We start from the raw sequence: 11,195 nt of genomic DNA on the forward strand, positions 1-11,195 counted from the left end.
TAAGAAGATACTATTTTTAAAATGATACTTTTCCTCAAATTATTGTATGATTTAATGCAATTCCTATCAAGTCTCAACAAGACTTTTCATGAAGACTGACTACCTCACTTTTACATTCACATGGTAGATCAAAGGGACAAGAATTACTAATTCACCTCTGAAAAAGTAGTACGGGGGAGCACCTCTTGCCCTATCAGATATCAAGATATGTTTTAAACCTATTGTAATTATTACAGTGTGTTAGTTCAGGAATAGATTGCCAGAACAGAGTGCTTAGCTCGTAAACAACCCACACGTATATGGAAACTTGTTCTGGCCAGCATTGCAGATCCCTGGAGGACACTTGGTCCTCTGGCAAAAGGTGTTGGGAAAATTAGCAATTACAATGGAAAAGATAAAACTGGACCCCACCTCACTCCTACTTAACAAAAATCAAGTCCAGTTGGATTAATAAATTAAATTTAAAGGGGACATTATAGAATATCTTTCTGATCTCTTTCTATGAAAGGATTACTTTTAAAAAGATGCACAAGATTCTGGACAGTTTGATAAATTTCACTTCCTTCAGATTAAGGGCTTCCTCTATTGAAAGGCACTGTGGAAGTTGTGAAATGACAGTTCCCAAAGCTGGAATAAAATATTTGTGTTGCCCATGACCAACAGAATTTATAATCTAGAATATATAAAAAGTTGGTATTATTAATGAAAAAGACAACCAACCAGTAGAAAAGTAGGGATAAGGCATAGATAGTCATTTCATAGAAAAGAAATCAAAACAGCCAGGAAGTATTTGTAAACAAACATGCCGATACTAATCTGTAACAAGGGAAAGGCAAATTTAAACCACAATGAATGTTATATCTCACCTTATTTCCAGGAATAAATGACAATGTCAGTATTACTGGACAACCAGAACTGGCACACGCTGTAGATGACAGTGTATCATTGCACAATACTGTAGACAACTATTTGGAATTGATGGTAAAAATCAGCATTAATGGTGAACAGCAGTTCCATTGCTAAGTGTACCCCAGGGTAGAGCTTCTTGAACTATCCAGGACAAAGGAATCCTAGTTCTGAAATTTTCCTCCTTCCCTCCCTTTCTTTATTCCCTTTTCTCCTTTCTCTCCTCCCTTCCTTTCTTTCTCCTCCTGTAGGGTTATGATATTCATTTGAAATACAATTTAACTACATTTGTTTCACCTTGATTTCAGGTTTCTGCACCCCCTGCTTCTTGCTCTTAATTATTCAATTTTATTTTTCCAGTATGTATGTTATGCTTTCAAAAATAAAAACTATATATAAAAAGGGATTCCTTTCAGAAGCCACACTCTCTCCTGTTTCCCTTCTACCCTGTACCCTTCCCATGTAACCAACTGTATTGGGATTTTTTTTTTTGCCATGATTAGAAGATATATGTGTACTAATGTATTTTTCTTTGTTTCACAAATGGGGCTATTATGCTTTTTGCATTTTGATTTTCTTTCACTTCATTGTTTTTTTTACATAGTACTCCATTGTGTCTATACATCACAGTATATTCAACTAACATCTTTTGAAATCACTTCTTTTGTCTTTATTTTGTTTATTGGTACTACTACATTCTTGAAAGGTATGTTTTGTCTTAACAACAGCAAAAAATCAATTGGGGGCCCCTGGGTGGCTCAGGAGGTTAAGCTTTCGACTTCAGCTCAGGTCATGATCGCCTGAGTCATGGTTCAAGCCCCACATCAGGCTCCCTGCTGACAGTTCAGAGCCTGGAGCCTGCTTCAGATTCTGTGTCTCCTTCTCTCTCTGCCCCTCCCCCACTCAAAAAATGAATAAACATTAAAAAAAATTAGAACAAAAACAAAAAATCAATTGAAGCTTATATTGCTGTCAATAAATTAGGAAAAATAAATGACACAAATATTACTTCCCTAATTTAGTTATAAGGTTAAATGATATATTTTTAAAACAGGATTAATTACAAATGAAAAGAATGTGCAGACATTTATAAAATATATATGTACTTATATCTTAGCCAAATCTATTCATTTTTGGATTACAGTTGCCAATGTAATCTTAAAAATATCACATGATCAGGGGCACCTGGGTGGCTCAGTCGGTTAGGCACCCGACTTCGGCTCAGGTCGTGATCTCACAGTCCATGAGCTTGAGCCCCACATCAGGCTCTGTGCTGACAGCTCAGAGCCTGGAGCCTGCTTTGGATTCTGTGTCTCCCTCTCTCTCTGCCCCTCCCCTGCTCATGCTCTGTCTCTCTCTGTCTCAAAAATAAATAAAACATTAAAAAAAATTTTTTTTAAATATCATATGATCATAACTGCACTTGACTCGCATGTGGTTTTTGTCATAGTGTGACTCACCACAAGAGCTCAACACCATCAAACTGGTAAAGCCCCATTAAATGAGATGAATTCACTGATCATCTTGGGTGTTATAGCAAAATCCAATTACCATTAAAGCTTCTAACTGCTTACCCTCCATTTCTGTACTTTTCCCATCATGCACTTATAACAAACAATTCATGAACTGGCTTGTGTCTACAAACCACATGTTTATATGTGTGCCTGGAAAGATTTACCAGAATATTTATAGCAGCACTATTTGTAAAAGCAAATATTGGAAACACCCCAAATGTATATCAATAGTAGAATGCATAAATGCATTGTGGCATGTTCACATGGTGATTTATCATAAAACAGAAAATAAATCACTCCTCTATCCATCAACATAAATAAATCTCATAAACACCAAGTCCAGTTAAAAAAATCAAAGAAGAATACATTATAGTAATATTTTCATTTATATAAAGACCCAAACAGAAACAATAGTACATTGTTATTAATTTATAGATATGTGGTAAACTCAAAGTAATGTAAGGAATTATTAACTCTAGGAGTGGGGTTCAATCAAGGAATGGTATCCAGGGGCCTTCAAAGTCATGGTTTATGTTCTACTTCATAAACTCAGTACTGGGCATGGATATTTGTTTTATTATTATTACTAAACTGAACAGAGTCAAGTGCAGTTACGATCATGTGATATTTCTAAGATTACATTGGCAACTGTAATCCAAAAATGTATAGAAGTTGGATAAGATATAAGTACATATATATTTTATAAAGGTCTGGTCATGGTCTCACAGTACCTGAGTTCAAGCCCTGGACTGGGCTTTCTGCTGTCAGCATGGAGCCCACTTCGGATCCTCTGACCCCGCCTCTCTCTGCCCCTTCCCGCTTGCACGTGTGCTCAATCTCTCTCTTTCTCAAAAATAAACATTAAAAAAAAAAAAGATATGAATAAATAGGAAGACATTCCTGCATGGAAAGACTCAGAATTATAATGATTCTAGTTTACATGAATGCTACACATTTGATCCAATTCCATTCAGAAAAGGAAACAAAATAAAATTCAAAAATTCATATCTATAAATATCTTAGTATCTGGGAAGGGTAGGAGGTCATTATTGCATACTGAGTTTCAATATAAGTATTTGAAAATGACAACATAAAAATTCGGTTGTTAGAGTGTTTTGGGATAAAATATATAACAAAATGCCTACATTCAGTGAGTTGGCCAGACCCAGTTTAGAATTAATACTCAGACCTCTGTAACTGAAAATCGTGACAGAGAGCAGGGGTGCTGAATCTCAGGCTCTACTATTTACTGACCTCATGTTTTTAATTAGCACACTTAACTGCATTATCCAATTTGCTAGTATCTAAAGTGAAAATAATAATATTTCTCTATTACTATTACTTGTCTTGGCCTCACTGTAATGGAGAACTCTATGACATTAGATTATTTGCAGGTTTACTTTTGAAAATGAGAACATATGACATGTAATGTTGTAGTGTGATTTTTTTTCATCCATAGTGTGAACATCCATGTTGATCTTTTTCTGTAGTTGTGATAAATAAATTAAATAAATTATAGTTTATTTTATATTTATACCTTGACAAAATAGAATTTTTAAAAAGCACCCCATTCCCCCAAAAGTTAAAGACTAAATATGAATGAATAAGAATGACTTGACATACTAGATATTAATTGAATTCTAAAACTATAATTAAAGCTTTATGATACTACTTTGAGAAAAGAAGAATAGAAAAACGGAATAACATAAAACTCTGAAATCCTAAGGTTTATAAATTTATCATATATGATTATATAATATACATCTGAATAACTGTTATAAGATATAAATAATTATAACACATCTATGGGGGAACTATTCAATAGTACTGCTAGGTGCCATTTGGAATGAAAAAGATAAGTGAAATATAAAGATTATAAAAAAAACACACCAAAAAAGGGTAAATATCTACTTATGCTTGGATAAAGGAAAACTATAACTTAGAACAACATGAGAAGCCCTAAGAGGAAGTAATGTTAAGTTTGATGGAAGAAATATTTTAAAAATTATATGGAAATATCATTAACCTGAAAGTCAAACAATATATGGATATTATTTTCCATAAATATTTTGACATAGGTTTAAATCTCTAACATACCAAAACTTCATAAATTAAGAAGAAAAATTCTCAAATTTCAATAAAAATGACACACATAGCATAACTTCATAAAAACTCAGCTTTCCTGGTGTATTAGTCAGGATGAAAATTACGCTGCTAGAAGTAAATGGCCCAAAAGCGTTGCTTAGATTAAAGAGAAGTTTATTTCCCTCCCACTTAACAATCCCTAAGTCTCTGGTCTAGGTTGAATGATTACTTATGTTTCATATGGTCATCTGGGGACTCAGATTGTTTCTCTCTTTTTGCTTTGCTGTCTCCTAGGACAGCAGTTGACCGTTTTTGTTTTGTTCTTTTCTGTAAAGGGCCAGATAGCAAATATTGTAAGATTTGGGGGCCATATGGTATCTGTTGCAGTTACTCAACTCTGCAGTTGTAGGGTGAAAGTGGCCACAGACAGTGCATAAACAAATGGGCCTGGCTGTGCTCCAAAAACTCTTGTTTACAAAACAGTCAGCTCTGTAGTTTTAGGACCCTTGCCCCAGGGCATTGTCCTACTCTGCCTGGTAGAAGGTAAATCACAGACACATCTGTATTTCAGCTTCAGGAAGGCGGGAGCATGGAGATCCCATGCACAGTATCTTAAAGCCTAGCCCTGTAAGTAGCAGGCATCACTTACGATCACATTGCATCCTTGGAAACTTAGCTATACCCAGCTGCCAGGGTGGCCGAGAAATGTGACCTCCAATTCCAAAGTGCCCATTACTTATCTCTTGCTGTGAAAGGAGGAACATATCTAAGGGAACTGCTAGTTGCCTCTGCCAAACTGTAATCAAATACGTTCAAAATTACTTTAGATTTTATACTAAATGCTATAAGTAATTATTATCAAAGAACAAAAAGATAATATCCAGTGTTGGCACTATACCATTACTAGTGGGTGCAGTAATAATCTATGCAGTTTTAATATGTGTCCAGCATCCTTTGGTCCTAACATAACCTCAAAGCATTTATTGTCACCACTTTGCAAATGAGTATCTGAGTGTTAAAGAGTTTAAAGACTAAAGTATGCGATTGGTGAGTGGTTGAGCCATGATTCCACTGTGGGCACCTCTGTTCCAAAGCCTATGCTCTTCACTAATGGATGATGAAACAAGACCACTTTTGTGAAGAGTACATTGACACTATAGGTCATCATCTATAAAATAATTCATACCATCTGACAATTATTCCACTTCTATGATTTTTTTCTCTTTTAAAATAATTAGTGACATTGTCAAAGTCAATACAGTTTATTTACTATCCAGCCATTAAAATAATGTTTTCAAATAATAACGATAATAGGACAATGCTCAGGGTGTAATACTGTGTAAAAACAAAAGGTTGAAAAAAACTCCAAATAGAGAATAATCTATATAGAGGGAATAATGTATATTGTACATTTGCTATATGTGGAAGCATATGCATGTATCTGTATAACATGTATATGTATGTGTGTGCGTATAATGTACATGCACTTACAAACATTTGTAAATATCTAATGTAAGACTATATTAAAAGTGGTACTTCAGATGGTAAAATTATAGGTTTTTTAATAGTTCTGTATATTTTACAAAATTTTCAATAACAGGTATATATTTTGTTTATAATCAAATATCAAATTTAATAATTAAAAACTAGACTTTCTAACTATTAAACCTCTGATTTTCTAGTTTTTTTTTTAAGGTTTATTTATTTGAGAGAGATGTTGTGAGCAGGGGAGGGGCAGAGACAGAAAGAGAGAGAGAATCCAAGCAGGCTCTACACTGTCAGCATGGAGCCGGATGAGGTGCTCCAATTCATGAACCGTGAAATCATGACCTAAGCTGAAACCAAAAGTCATACACTTAACCAACTGAGCCACCCAGGTGCCCCAAATTTTCTAGCATTAATGATAATGCCTAATATGATTACTCAAACAATAATTAACATTTAAAAAACAACTGATTAAATCAAGTAAATTAAATTTAGACTTTATTCTGTGTGTAGATGTGTCACTTATATTATGAGTGCATTTTCCTAACATATGTATGTCTTTATTTTTATTAGTTTTTAGTCCTATATATGTACCATTGGTAAACCACTTTATATTCTTCTTGGTTTTAATTTCTTCCAGGAATGACATATTTCCGAAGTCCTTTCTGTTTTTGTGAATAGAATAATACCAGTAGGATTTCAGCTTATTTAATTGAGCATTCAGTTTTAGTTGACAAGAGAGTGGATCAGTGGCACAAAAAGCATTTGAAATGGCTCATTAAATGATATTTCAAAAGAAGTAAATCTTAATTTTTTTCTTTTCTCTCTCTGATATTAAATTTAATTATTATTTATCACACTGTTTTTTATTTTAATGTAAGCACTATGCTCTATGTGGGCTTGAATTCACAACCCTGAGATCAAGAGTCAAGATCAGAGTCTCATGCTCTGCAGTCTGAGCCAGCCAGGTGCCCCATGACACTATTTTAAGGCTTGAGAAAAGTGACAGTATTCCCAACCATAACTTATCTTCCAAATCAGGAAACTTTTGAGAGTAGCAAGGGATTAAGCATGCTTGGGCAAGACTCTTGTATCACTCTTCTGTGCAAATTTGGGTTACTGGTCACCATAAAAAGGGTTAACTATGACCAAATTAAATTTCAATGTTTGAATGGAAGATTTCTTAGTCAGAAATTGCAAAGTAATCATAAGCCCCTTTTAACATGGCATTTCTGTTAAAACATATTTGATTCTACTGATTCCCTCTTTTAGAATGGTAACAACATTGTTTCCATCTTTATGATATATTATTTCATTTCCAGGAAGGTGGAGACTATAGGAACTGACTTTTCTTTGTTTCCATTGGGAACATTGGTAAGTTTGTGTATGTCATCGATCCAACCTAAAATTCAACATTTTACTTTTGAATTTATCAAAAATTTTAATTTTCTGGCTCAGAATTATTAATTTCTTAGAATTCTGCATGTTTTCTCTGTTTTACCGGCACAGTGGTAGAGAAATAGGATTTTAGTTCCTCAAGAGGGATGGCATCTACTTTATAGAGAAAGCTGCTTCAAGATGGAGGTACTGAGTTCAGCTTAATTCGCCCTCCAGTTCATGGACCTGCTCTTACATTTAGTCTCTTATCTAGAGTTTCGTTATGTAGGCCTCAGCATATAATTTATCACTGGGCAGGCTCCTTTCTTATTCTTGGGCTTATTCAAACCCTCAATAGCTAAATTTGCAGATGTAAATTATCCAGACTAGTTGTTACTGAAGATACATGTCACTGGTTATGTAAGTTTGAGCCTTTCAAGCTTATTGCCTCTAAAATTATACTGTAAAAAACCTGATTTAATTTAAAAAATTTTAATGTTTATCTTTATTTTTGAGACAGAGACAGAGCATAAGCAGGGGAGAGGCATAGAGAGAGGGAGACACAGAATCTGAAGCAGGCTCCAGGCTCTGAGCTGTCAGCACACAGCCTGACGTGGGGCTCAAACTTGTCAACTGAGAGATCATGACCTGAGCTGAAGTTGGACGCTCAACCGACTGAGCCACCCAGGCACCCCCTGATTTAACTTTTTAATGTTAAAGGAAAGTAGAATATGCATAGTTTCCCTATGCATGTTTCATTGTTGAAATACTTATATACTTAGGTTAAATTATTTCCATCCACTGTTGTTGTTCAATGAAGAAATTCATGACTTGTGAAGATTTCTGAGTATATGACTTATTATTAGAGAAATATTTTAGAATTACAAGGATTATTACAGGAAGGAGAGAGAGGGGAACCCAGTATAGCCTCATGTCTGCCAAAAAATTTTTAGGTTTTATGATGGGAATTTATGCAGTATTGTTTCCTCACAAGATGCACAGACTATTACTCAATGACTGACAGAATAAAACATTAGAGGTGAGGAGGTCCTAATGTGATCATGTATCTTCATTCTCCAATTTTCCTGGCTTTGTATTTTTATAACACATTTTCTACTTATTTATTGGACTTACATTGTCTTGAATGATATGTCCATAGGTGTGCTTTCCACTTGAATGGGGGATCTGTGAACATGAATATTGAATATGAGTAACATTCAGTTATTATTCATTATAATTCTTGATCACGTTGCCTACTCCATATTGGCCTTTAATAAATATGTTTAGAGTCAATTAATGAAGAAATGGATGATTATATAGGGAGTTTATGTTCACATGGAACATTTAGAGATTAAATGATTGCTCAAAACCATCCAGTAGGGTAGCAATGATGTCAGGCCTCCAGAATTTAAGCTTTCTATTCTCTACACCAGCAGGCTGTTCTAGTATCTGCAGCCAGATTCCTTGTTCCAGGACCGTAGGCTGTGTCTGTGTTGTTCCTCCCGGAATTAAGTGATTGATCTGCCTCAGTCATGGGCTAGTTATTCCATATTTCTGATCTTAATGTTTTATGTTTTGTTTTGTAAAATGAGGCAAATGATGTATATCACATGTGATGGTACTGAACATCAAGTAAGGTAAATCTTTAGTATGTTTGCTAGTACATCCTAACTTACCCTCCTGTTCTCCAGTTGCACTGGCCTACCTGACGTTTGCAGAATGTACAGGGATTGTTGGTGCTTGGGTGTTGCTGCTGCTGTGCTCTCCCCAGAAGCTCTTTTCTCCCTGATTATTTGCTAGGTCTTTTCCTAAATGCCCAATTCTTAGAGGCTCTTATCAAATCAGCCTATCAAAAGTAGCCCCACTCATGCTATCCTCTCATCTTGTTTTATCTCTCTTCCTTGTACTTAGCAGTCCCTGACATTTTGATATATCGATTTTATAGCGCCCCTCTTGTTCACAAGAATGAGATCCACGAAGGCAGGGACTTTGTGTTCTTTATTCACTGCTCTCTAACCCCAGTGCTTAGTAGAGAACTTGGTCTGTGACATCATGAGATATCTATTTTTTCACTGAATGAAAGGAATGGTATAAGAAAATGCTGCTATTAAGAGTCAAAACTACTTAGAAATGCTTGCATATGTGCATATCACTATAAACGTTGGCATTTTGTAGGGAATAACAAAATTGTCAATCATACATGAAAAATGATATGTAGGTCTTCAGTCCTTCCCTGTTGCTCCCACACCCATACCTTTTGTGCAAATAATGTAGTCCCATAAATGCATTTTTCTGTCTTATCAAAACCCAAACAAGAAAATTCATCTTCAAATTACATATATCAACCCTCAACAGAATAAAACACTAACTATACATTTTTGGGAAATTAACTTCCTAAAAAATGAATGTCAGATTACTATATGCTATTTGAGGACACAGAATGTGGTTTTTAAGAACATAAAAATTTATGAACTTTTTAAAACCTAAGTGATATATTTCATTTAGCTCTCCCATCTGTCTCTATTTAGAGATATTTTATTTATTTTGTTGTATAACATTGCTTCTAGATGATTAATAATTAAAAATTACATTTCACAGCATGTTGGTATCTTTAGTTAACACACATTTCCAACAATGACAGTCAGTGTGGGAAGTAATGTTCAAGTAGTTTTTACTCTAGAGAACAATTAAATCATCTGCTACAACCTGGTGTTTTCTGTTTGCATGAACATGGAGGACTATAATTTTCTGGATAGTTGTTCTTAAAGTATAGCAAAATGAAATGTGCAAGTCACTAAAGAAAATGTTTTACTAACATTTATCTTGATAAATTATTTCAGTTCTACATTTGATTTTGCAGACACATCCACAATGTCATTTAATTAGTGAAATAACTGGAAAGCTCATGAAAGTGGTAATTACCTTTATAGTTTTGGGGAGGATATTAAGAAGATTTTTAAAGATAACCATGATGCTCTCTTAATACACTGTCTTCTATAAGTTACTTTTGCTGCTTTTAAAATACTAGTAGTTGCAATGTTTGCATATTTTCTGTATGCAAACTTATTTAATCTCATCTTCAAAAAACTATAGCTCTATGGAATTAGGTATTCTAAATCAGAGCTAGTTATAATGAGTTGTATGGACTTTTCCATCTAGTGAACATTATTGACTAAGTGGTTATGGGAACCATAAAATGCACTCCTTATCTGGGACTTCTTTGTCCAGAAGTACACAGAATTTTACAAATCTGTCCAGAGCCACATGTGTCTAACAGGTGCATTTTCTACACTTTGGAGATCTCAATTTTTTGTGTGAGATCTTAGTTGAATCATTCAAAATTCAACATAAACATTATGAGGAAATAGAAATGTGGAGTTAATATTGAATGCATTGAGCATCTACTAAGAATGAAATTACAAATGTTTGAGAGTGGTATGATACATAACACGATTCAAGACTGGATTTCTGGAGATATTATAAGAATTTATTGATTTGTATACATGAGATGTTTTAAAAAAATCTTTTTTTTCTATTTCCTCGAAAGCACAGTCCTGTGACAAATGTAATTCTTTCTGTGTTTTATTGGATAACTTAGTTTTCATTTCAAGTTTTGTATTTGCTATTCTATCTTATTTGGGCCTTTTTAGGCCTAATTCCTTTAAAAAAAATGATGCATAAAGAATTGACTTCAATATTTCCTTAGAAAGTATAAAAAATACAGTTTTTACCAAGATGGTAACTGAAAACCTCTTCTTGGTATTGTGAAGGTAAAATTAACACTCTATGTCAAAGCCACATAGAATAAATAATCTATTTTAGTTAATT

This window comes from Prionailurus bengalensis, chromosome F2 (genome assembly GCF_016509475.1).
Source record: "Prionailurus bengalensis isolate Pbe53 chromosome F2, Fcat_Pben_1.1_paternal_pri, whole genome shotgun sequence".
Classification (NCBI taxonomy): Eukaryota; Metazoa; Chordata; class Mammalia; order Carnivora; family Felidae; genus Prionailurus; species Prionailurus bengalensis.